The sequence below is a fragment of the Hylobates moloch genome, unplaced genomic scaffold, assembly GCF_009828535.3.
Source record: "Hylobates moloch isolate HMO894 unplaced genomic scaffold, HMol_V3 SCAFFOLD_16, whole genome shotgun sequence".
Taxonomy (NCBI): domain Eukaryota; kingdom Metazoa; phylum Chordata; class Mammalia; order Primates; family Hylobatidae; genus Hylobates; species Hylobates moloch.
The window spans coordinates 63,920,130-63,930,570 of NW_026652291.1; the positions used below are offsets into that span (position 1 = coordinate 63,920,130).

The window sequence follows — 10,441 nt, forward strand, 5'->3', positions numbered from 1 at the left end:
GCAAAAAAGTGAATGAAAATATTCTGATAAAAATTGTCTTATACTGTATGTCTATGTATTTTGTATCCAAAACATTTTTTGTTCAAAACTAGATGACTAATTTTAATACAATGTTGGGAAGCTTCTCTTGTTCTGTTTATGATGAGCTGTTTTATTTTCAATTGTTATATCTTTTACTCTTTTATGGAAGGCAAGTGGGAAATAGCATGTTCCCAAGACTTGTTTTGGTTACTTTTCACAAATCATGATTTAAGACATTCTTTCCAAAACATATGGTCATTAGCTATTAGGAGACAAAAGATGACATATTTATTATTCAACATATCTAAATAGCTTTGTTTCATATTCACTTTTTCTCTGTAACAAGGACAAAACATCTAGTTTCACCCAAGTTCTTCAAAGATAATATGTTTGGGCTGGTTTCGGTGGCTCATGCCTGTAATCTTAGCACTTTGGAAGGTTAGGTGGGAGGCTCACTTGAGTTCAGGAGTTTGGGGCCAGGCTGGGCAACACAGCAAGACCCCAACTCTACAAGAAATTAAAAAAAATTAGCTGGGCATGATGGAACATGCCTATAGACCCAGTTACTCAGGAGGCTGAAGCAGGAGGATCTTTGAAGCCCAGGAGTTTGAGGCTGCAGTGAGCTATGATTGCTCCACTACACTGAGCCTGAATGACAGAGTAAGACTCTATCTCTGAAATAAATAGATAAATAAATAAAATACAATATGTCTGTATCAATTTCCTACTTTTTAATTAATTGTGCATAAATTAGTACTATTACTTTTTTCAGTTTTAAAATTGAATTTCCATAAAAGTAAGTTCTTTTTAATATTCTAAGAAGTCAACTTAACTCTTAGAAATATGTTCTTTTCAATGTCTCATTGATGGCTGCATTCAACACTATTTTAGAGATTTTATTTGCTCCAGCGGAGTTCTTTTGATGAAAGAGATCAAGTCATATAGGAATGTTCTTCCCTCTCTATGAGTGTAAGCTGTGTGGGTCCTTTCAAAACTTTAGGTCTCAGTGAATCAGCACATGAGAGGTAGGTAAGCTTTATTCTGCAACTTCATCAAAGCATATTAACTTCATTTGATGTGCTTATCAAAAATTCAAATCTTTTATTTTGTTTGACTTTCATGTCTCATAATTCAGTAAATCATTCTACTTAGGAAAAACCTGTAATTAGCAAGGTCCTAGTGAGATAAAAGGATGTAGAACCCCTTGATGCTTAACTGGAGTAGGAGAGTAACAACATAAATATAAAGAATGCAATGATTTTCATAAGTGCTCTGAGGGCAGAAGAGAAAGCTTTTGGATTATAGTTGAGCATAATACTGATGATGAGCAGGATTTTTGGTAGACACTTTCAATAGAAATGACAGTTTAGATGGAAAGGGCAGAATGAATACAAGCATGCTGATTAGAAATATAGCCCATATCCTAGGAATGCCCAGTAGTGTTGTTCATGTCAGTGACACTGAGTGTAGAGTGTAGAGAAACAGAGATTAGGGTTGAAAAGATACAATCATGAAATACTGGTTTTTAGAGGGTGATGTCAAAATTAGCTGCTCTAATCTAATTTTATAAATGAAGAACATGAGGAGCACAATTGTTTGGAGTCCAGTGCATGGCTCGGATTTTCTCGAATTCCATTTTGTCTCTTCAAAATGTTCTGTCTATGTGTCATACTCCAGAGAGCCCTAATCACATTGTCATGTGTTCACATTTGATTTGGTAAAAAAATGGTCATTACTGAAGATTTTTGAGGAGAGAAGTAACATGATCAGAGTCACACTTAGAAAGATTTCTCTGACAGCTCTCTGGAAGATGGATTAGAGAGGAGAGAGACTGAAGGATGGGAAAGAAGTTACAATTTGGTTTAACAGCCCAGAAGAGTAATAAGAGTCTACACTATAATGATGACAACAGTAATAAGAAAGAGGAGATGGGAAAATATATATATACACACACACACACACACATACACACACACAATCTATGTATATGTTACATATATAGTTAATATATGTAAAACATATGTGTAGTTATATATAAAACATAGATATAGATGTAGATATAGCTTAGGGTAGAAGTGGCTGGATTTATTATCTAACTGAATGTGGGATTCCAGAGTGAAGGAAAAGTGATCTTTGATCCGGAAGTTCGGAGTCATGGTAATTTAGAGTAAGTCAGCATTATTAACAACAGAAAGAGGCCAATCCACTGACCTAAGAAGAACCAGGCACACACACACACTCAATGCAGACACAGAATCATTATGAAAAGTTTTATTTCTTCTATGAGAAAAGCATTTTTCAAAAAGCTGGATCACCTAGATGGGCTAGAGATTGTGATATGGAGACAATTCTGGAATTGTCACGCCAGAGGGCTGGGTTGTATGACCAAGCATGCTCTCTCTCCCAGGGTACACCACAGGACAAAAGGAATGAGTAAAAGAGAACCTAAGATATATTCACGTAGCTGGGCTATAATTATTTAATAAATAGAACCAAAAGATCATATTTTTATATATTGGGAAGCCACATATAGATAATTTTATGTAAAAAGAAAGGATTTGACTAGCTGGGTCTGTAGGATGAAAAACCTTGCACAAGAATTGTGTATCCTGACTCTCAGTTCACTTCTGTTTCCATTGCTTTTAGGATGTTGGCTGCGAATACCTCAAAGGCAAAACTGTAAAGAAAAATTATAGGAAAATTTAAAACTACATGGAAGGTGTAATAGGATTGGAAAATTATGTTAGATACTCGTGAGCTAAGTTCTCAAGCGATGTGAGACACCCAACCCTCCTTTTCTCTGGCTGAACCAACTACTTTCATTCTTTCATTCTAGTAGCCACTAGTTATTTTTGCTAAACTTCCAATTCTATCCTAATTAAATGGGGTGAAAATAAGCCACTACCATATTCAAAGCAGCTTGTGTGTTCTCCCCATGCTTCTGAACTGAGGGACTGGAACATTTACAAAAGGCTGGTTTTGCAGTAAGGCTTTTCATGTTCTAGTTATATGACTTTAGGCAAGTAACTTGACTCTTCTGGTCTTATTTTCTTCAACTATAAAATTGATATGGTAATAATAAGATCAAATTATAGGGTTGCTTTTAAGACTAAAATGAGTAATAGATGTAAAGCGCTTAGAAGACTACCTGGCGTAAAATAAATGTTCATTATTTTCCCCAGAGTTAGAAAGTGTTCTGACTTGAACAAAGCATTACTCTCCCCTCACAGTGATCTATGAGCTATTTATAGCTCCATGTATTGTACAGTTTCTTCATGAAATCTTTTTACCACTTTGATGCCTCACCTTTGATCATTTTCCTGCTTATAGCCAAGAATACCTTATAGAAAACAGGTGCAAATGAGAGAGGATACAGCCATATTTTGTCATAAGAACTTTCATTCCTTTTTAAAGCTTTGCAAATAACTGATCAAGGAAGCAGTGTAAATTGAGTATATCCCATATGCATGTCATTGCTTATCAGTATAGTTGTTGGTATATATCACTCAGTATAATTAAGACATATTAAAAACATTTTTTTCTCTTTCATTTCTTGGACTTGGAGCAAATATCCAGTATGCCAAATTATATCGAGACCTGGATGTCTGAAATAATTGTAAGAAGTGGAGAGGTAGACCAGTTCTGAGATTCATAATCCAGACTCTGCACTGGATGAGGACTGATGCTTCCTGTGTGACCTCCCAAGTATTTATTTATGTAACACTTATTGAATGAAGATGTGTGAAGATGTAAGGATGAAAGAAAGGTTCCTCCCTTTAACAGCCTCCATTGACTATATATAATGCTGTATACCCATTTAAGCCTGAATGTAATTGAAATCTAATTCAATATTACTCCGGCAAAAACGAGAAAAAAAAAAAAAGGTAGTTTAATGGTAGATTAATTGTGTAGGGGAAGCAAACTAGTCAATTATTTTGTGGGTGTTTTTATGTTCCTTGGAAAGAACTGTGAGCAATTAATTAGTATGCAGACCTCGTGTTCTCTAGCGGTATCTTGACTATAGCTAAAGAAGAATAGTCTTTGGCAAGAAGTGATTATAAATTATTTTTAAAAATCAAACATAAAGGAAAAGTGAATTTTCTGGTTCTTGAAATAGGCCTATGGAGACACAGTGGCAGAGCCAGGTGGATTACTCTCCTTGGTTTTCAAAATCAGTGTTTTAATGGAGGGCTAATTACATAGAAGAGAAGAAATGATGGTATGCAAGAAAAACAAATTGTATAGATAAAAGCTCTTTTTGTGTGTGGCGGGGAGGAGATTTACACATTTTGTAGGTAGATATGGACAGAACTAGAATTTCCATGTATTTTGGCGTTGGGCAGCAGAGTAGCTGAAGTCTTAGTAAAACACACATACACACAGAGATGTGCACACACAGGCACACACTCACAGAAGCGTGCCTCACACAGCACTCCTGTTTTTAAAAAACTATTAAAACGTGCCTGTGTTTCCTTCTATTGTCCTTCTTGGTACCTCTTTCTTCCTGTTTTTCCTCCTTCCTCCCTTCCTGTCTTTTTCCCATTTAGGCTGGAAACGACTCTTTCTCTATTGAAAAACCTTCACAACTGCGGTCATTTCACATGCAACTCAGTTCGTTGGTTTCAGACCATCTGCTGCCCTCTTGTGGCCATACAATCCACCTACCCATGCCCCAACTCTAAGACCCTGGTGGTTTTTGTCAGTTGAAATGTTTTTTTCTCAGATGAAACGGACATCTCAAATTATAAACAAACTATTTTTACTGTCATATGTTACACCATTATCTTATAATACACTTCTCTAAAATATGTAAAAAATATATAATGTTTGTAATCATATTAAAGACAACATATTCCTATACATCATGGGGTGATTGTTGTTATCTTTCAGGGATATTTGAAAGTAATGCGTTTCACTCATTCATGTGGAGTCTTCAGTAAGTATAAGCCACTTTATATTAGTAGATAATGTTCTAACATAGAATGAGCCATAACTCACCATATAGTAAAATTATACCATGGTAAAAATTCTCTGAGAAAGGTATCAGGTAATGATAATTCTTGATCAAAATGATTTGTTTCAAGCATGTCTCATAAAACACTTGTAATAATTGCAAGAAAGAAATGGTTTCAGGTAGAATTCTTAAATATGTCTTTTTATAGATTTGGGAAATATGTTTTTCTAACAGATTCTCAATTTCAGTACCAACTATACATAAACTAATACATTTATCTCTAAAGTCATTACACCTCAATTTATAGTCTTCCTTTTTTACCTCATGATTCCAGTGTTCTTTTTTGGTCACAAGAATAAAACCAAAGTTAAAGCAAGGATAAAAAGAATCATTTTATTAATGTTGACGTGCATGTCCCTGGTATTCCTTATTGCACTGCTTTTTATTTTCAGTTTCTCATTACCATTTTAAATTAAGCACAAAGATATTTAACTTATTCAATATAATGCTTTAATGAAAACCAAAGAGCTAATTCCAAGTAGCACCATATACTCAGCTACTCTGAATGCTCAGCAAAGCTGACAATTCCATTTAAGGGGAACTTTTTTTTTTTTTGTTATTTGGGCTGTGGCTTAAAGACTATATTAGGTAATTCAAATGTTTCTATTGCAATAATTCCTAATCAAAATATTCAAGGAGATGGAGGTATAAGAAACAGAGATTAAATGTTAAAGTCCTGGTACTACTGGAGTGTTAATGTCTGAGACATTGTCACACTGGCACAGGTTGTGCTTAGGGCCCAGCAAGGAAGAACGTCAAATTATTTTAGAAAATTATTTCATGCTTTATATTTAAAACAAAATCAAATATTATTTTTAAATAACAAGATCAAATCATTTTAGAAAATTATTTCATGCTTTATATTTAAAACAAAATCAAAATCAAAATGTTATTTTTATGTTAAATAGATGATTTATCTATTTAAAATAAGATAAATAGATGATTTATCTATTTAAAATAAGATAAATAGATGATTTATCTATTTAAAATAAGATAAATAGATGATTTATCTATGGGAAAAGGCAGAAATCTGTCGTAATTCCTAATACTTACTTAATGGTTTAGCTGGTTATGGTTTGAATTAAAAATGTATGGAACATGTATATTCTTTATCATATTTAGGGTCGCTAAAGGTCCTAAAACAGTTCTTAGCATCGTCAAACCACATGATTAAACTGATTCTTTGGAGACAGTGAGTAGAGAATAACGATTAAATGAGAAGCATATGGGCTATTGAAAATATTTCTAAGCTGATGACTATGATGTTTCCTTAAACATGAATCACTGATTATTGATCACTGAACATGACTCTACCAAAAATGAATGCCCTTTCTCTATGTTCCTTACTATCCTCATCTCTGAAATGGAAAATAGAATTGTGATCGAATCTGAAAGTATCATTATTTAATTGATACCTGAATAAACCTAAATTTTCTTCTTCAGAGCTGAATGAAGAAGGAGGATATTTTTCACCTGGATTAAAGTTATGTAACTATCCAGTTAGAGTTTTAAGCTCTCTTGTGACCACTTTTCTTTACTATTTGAAGACAATCTAACCTGGATGATAGAGCCAAAGGTGGTTGTCTTAAGTTGTTTTGGAGATGATTAGCCTGTGCAGTATATACAAACTTTTCCTATTGTTTAAACAAAATAAATCTTAGATAACTATTTCTTTCCAGAATATCATCTTAGTTTATTACTTTAGCATTCAGTTTCACTAACTGAACCTAGATCCATGCACAACTTAAAAGAGAATATTTTCTTTGCAATATTTGTCTTGTAGAAACTAACAACAAACAAAAAAACTTTTTCTTGCTGCTGTTAAGCAGGGGAAATTCTGGCTTGCAACTCCATTCTCCTCTCAATAGGTACCCCCAGTTCAAATATGCACATGTTGCAAGAAAAGGCCAGCTTCGTATTTGGAAAATGAGCTGTAGATACTTTTCTCCACTATAAAGAAAAGATGTTCTTACCTCTTTTCCTCAGGGTTTTATGGCGCAAGAAAACAAGCAATTAAAAAACAATCACATGTGTAAAGTAGCATGTTGTATGAGTTGTTGCACAGGCTAAGCGAGAAACTAAATCATTGAAAGTTTGAACATGGCTAAATTGCAAGTCTAGAGAACATTCTCACACTGAGTGATGCTTGTTTATAAAATTTATAAAGTAAGAATGGGGACCTGGACTGCATTTCAGATTTAATGTGATGATTTAGAAATCAAAAAAATTTAAATTATAAATTGTATGAATTCCTTCAAATGCAAATATTTTTAAATGGCAGTATTGGAGGGTACAGTATGCTGCAAATCAGAAAGAACATGTCTCAAAGGCAAGATTTTTAAAAATCAATTTAGATTAATTGGAAATAGTTCCAGTATAATTCTTGGACACGTTTATTATTTAGTATGCATCAGAGCTTAGCTATTTAAAAATTATTAAGCAAGGCATTTATTGAATAATATTGTTATTTTTATGTTAAATAGATGATCTTTTTTTCTCTGAAGGAACCATGCCTTATCTGAAAGATTTAGCTATAACTTTACGATTTTAAGAAAACTAACAAGATCATATTCTTGCCTTTTTCCTTTTTCCCATTTCTTTCTTCCTCCTTTTCTCCCTGTTTCCCTTCCTTCCCTCCCTTTTCTCCTTTCTTGCCTTGTCTCATCCCACCTCTCTCTTTTCCTTTCTTTTCTCTCACCCACGAAATGGCCATGTGCACAAGCCTGATGGATGCCTCATTCTGTGAATAAACTGGCGGTGTTGATCTACAGCTGTATACAGACCACATCTTTCTTCTAAAGCTGCAAGGCACACATTTAAACTCAAATCTCAGAGATTGCAGCACCTAGATTGCAGTACAAATTGGTATGACCAACCAGACCCAGCAACCATCGATCTTCATTCTTCCTGCCACCCTGGAAACTGAAACCTTTTGTAGCAGGAGGTAACTAAAATTCTGAAGTCGGCTTGCAATAAAGGGAAGCAACAACTTTAAGATTGGACTGAAATATCTGACAGCTCTCTGAAACAAAACAAAAACAAAATGTACCCAGGTTTCAGTTACGCTCTATTTGGTTTCTTTTCTTGTTAAATAAGTGCTGGCATATAACTCATTAGACACCTTGTGGGCCGCCCCACAAAGATGTGGGCAGTTCAATTTAGAGTAAGTGGGAGGTGTATAATTCAGAGTTTACACTTCTAGATAAATCAGGCTTCAGCATGAGATTTTTGCCATATACTTCAGATAATCTTATTTCCCAGCTGCTGGCTCAAATTTGAATTTAAACAGAAATACAAACAATACATAGAGGGGGAAAGTTTTCCAATAACAATTAACATTAATAATGAAAATTCGATTGAGGAAGTAAACACCTCTTAGAACTTGTTTTCCTGGTTCATTCCTTCATTTTGGAGTAGACAGGAAAACTATGTCCTTATCTAGGAGGCTGAAGGCAGATCATCTGTTTGGTCTATTCTCAAGTGGTTCTAAAACCTTTTTAACTAGTCTTGGAGACATGTTTAACTGTTGGTCAGAGAATGTGCTTTTACTAGAAAGAGCTTCAGCAGATTCTCTCTTCTTGGTGTCTAGTGATTTCTGCCCAACCCTTGGCCTTTCCTGGGACAGTTTGTGCTCAGACTGGATGATCACATGTCTCCAAGTGTAGCTTGATCTAAGTCTGTTAAATGGGTAGACAGGGCATTAGCAGTGGTTGTGGATTTTTCTTCTATCAGAAAAGTATATATTAAAAACAAAACAACAACAATAAAAAGTACATGACAAAAACAAGCAAACAAACAAACAGGAAACTGGAGTATCTCTTATTTGAGAAATCTCCCTTCTCCCTCAAGATGATTAGAATTCTGTGGCATATAGTTTCCACAATTATCAAGATGAAGTTTACTATTAGGCCTCAACAGACAAAATAATACCACAACACACTGCTCTTTGCCAACTATATGGCCAAAGATTTACAAATGAATAACTATTTCACTCAATGCTAATTATGGTATGATAGTACGAGCATTCTCATTCACAGCTGTTGCTAGTTGTGGTAGACTATTTGCAAAAAATGAGAGAAATTCTCTTACGTGAAAGGATACCCCCTTGCCATGTAACTTTGCAAATCCCCTCATCAACGATGGAGTATCGTTGCCCTTCTCTTTAACCTGGACTGGCTTCGTGACTTTCTTTGGCCAACAGAGTGTGGTGGAAGTGATTCTTGATCCAGACATAAAGATACTTTTAGGTCTGCATATAAAATCATGAGAAGCTTTCTTGCTCTTCTTCTGCCCTTGTCTGTAGTGGAGAATCACCTGTCATTGCTATTTGAGATCACAAGTCATTACCTTCCTGAGGAATGGAGTCTGTTATTAAATTCACTCTCATCTTTCTGATTTAGATTTCTCCTATACTGATTTCTCCTAATCTTCCCTCAGAAAGACTGATTTCTACTGCTTAATTCTAGGCACAGCTTACTTTCAGAATACACATTTTGACCAAACTCTTTATAAACTGTGTAGAACCAGACAAGGGTGGGGTAAGTAAATCAAACAAGGCACTTAGATTGGATGCAATATTTAAGGGGCACCAAAAATGCAAAAGTCAAGGGAAATAATAGTTTAATGCAGTATTATAAAAAATCAAAATCAATGCAAAAGTCCATAATGAACATACTATCAGTAATTTAAACAAAGACATGATCAGTATGGAACCATGTAACATGGATTTGGGCTAAATATATCTAAGTTAAATATCTTTATTTTGACAGTTTTTAATTGTGAGGCCTCAGAAAATCTATTTATATTCTCCAAATCTCTGTTTTGTCATTTGTATAATGGAACTATTATTTTCAGTGGGTCATTTAAAAGAGTAAATAAAATAAGGCATAAACTACTTAGCCTGTTCTTACCACATATTACTACCCAGTGTTAATGATTTGTCACTCTTTATTCTATGTGTGTATTTTTTCCTTTTGAAGTTTATCATTTATTCAACAAAGATGTTTGAGTTCTCATCAGTGATTTAGTTGGTCTCAGCAATGGATATAGAATTATGATTTTAATGGTCAGCAAACACAAGCATAGGCCTCGACAATCCACGAGCTTACTAGGTAAGATAGACAGTAGTCAGTTAATCACAACACACATTTTAAAATACAATTTAGATAACTATATAATATAGGGATTATACTTAATCGGACAATGCTTCGTTGTGTGAGTACAAAGCTGTGATGTGTGCATTGATAATTAAGTGAATCCAGAGAAAGATAACATTCTTGAATAGAGAAAGTATAGTTCTTTGTAAATAGTTGAATAAAAAGAGTGTTTGAGGAGGGGTCAATGATGACAATTGTTCTAAAAATGTTCATTGGATTTTGTGACATAGAGGTCATTGATCACCTTAAA

General features: G+C 34.3%; 1 long non-coding RNA gene across 1 annotated transcript; it reads left to right on the forward strand.

The window, feature by feature from the left end:
* The first annotated feature begins 3,699 nt into the window (after positions 1–3,699).
* LOC131381517 (uncharacterized) lies at positions 3,700–7,939 on the forward strand. Its single transcript, XR_009210321.1, has 3 exons — positions 3,700–3,770; positions 4,912–4,957; positions 7,758–7,939. It is a non-coding gene; the product is annotated as an uncharacterized LOC131381517 (long non-coding RNA).
* Positions 7,940–10,441: the final 2,502 nt, after the last annotated feature.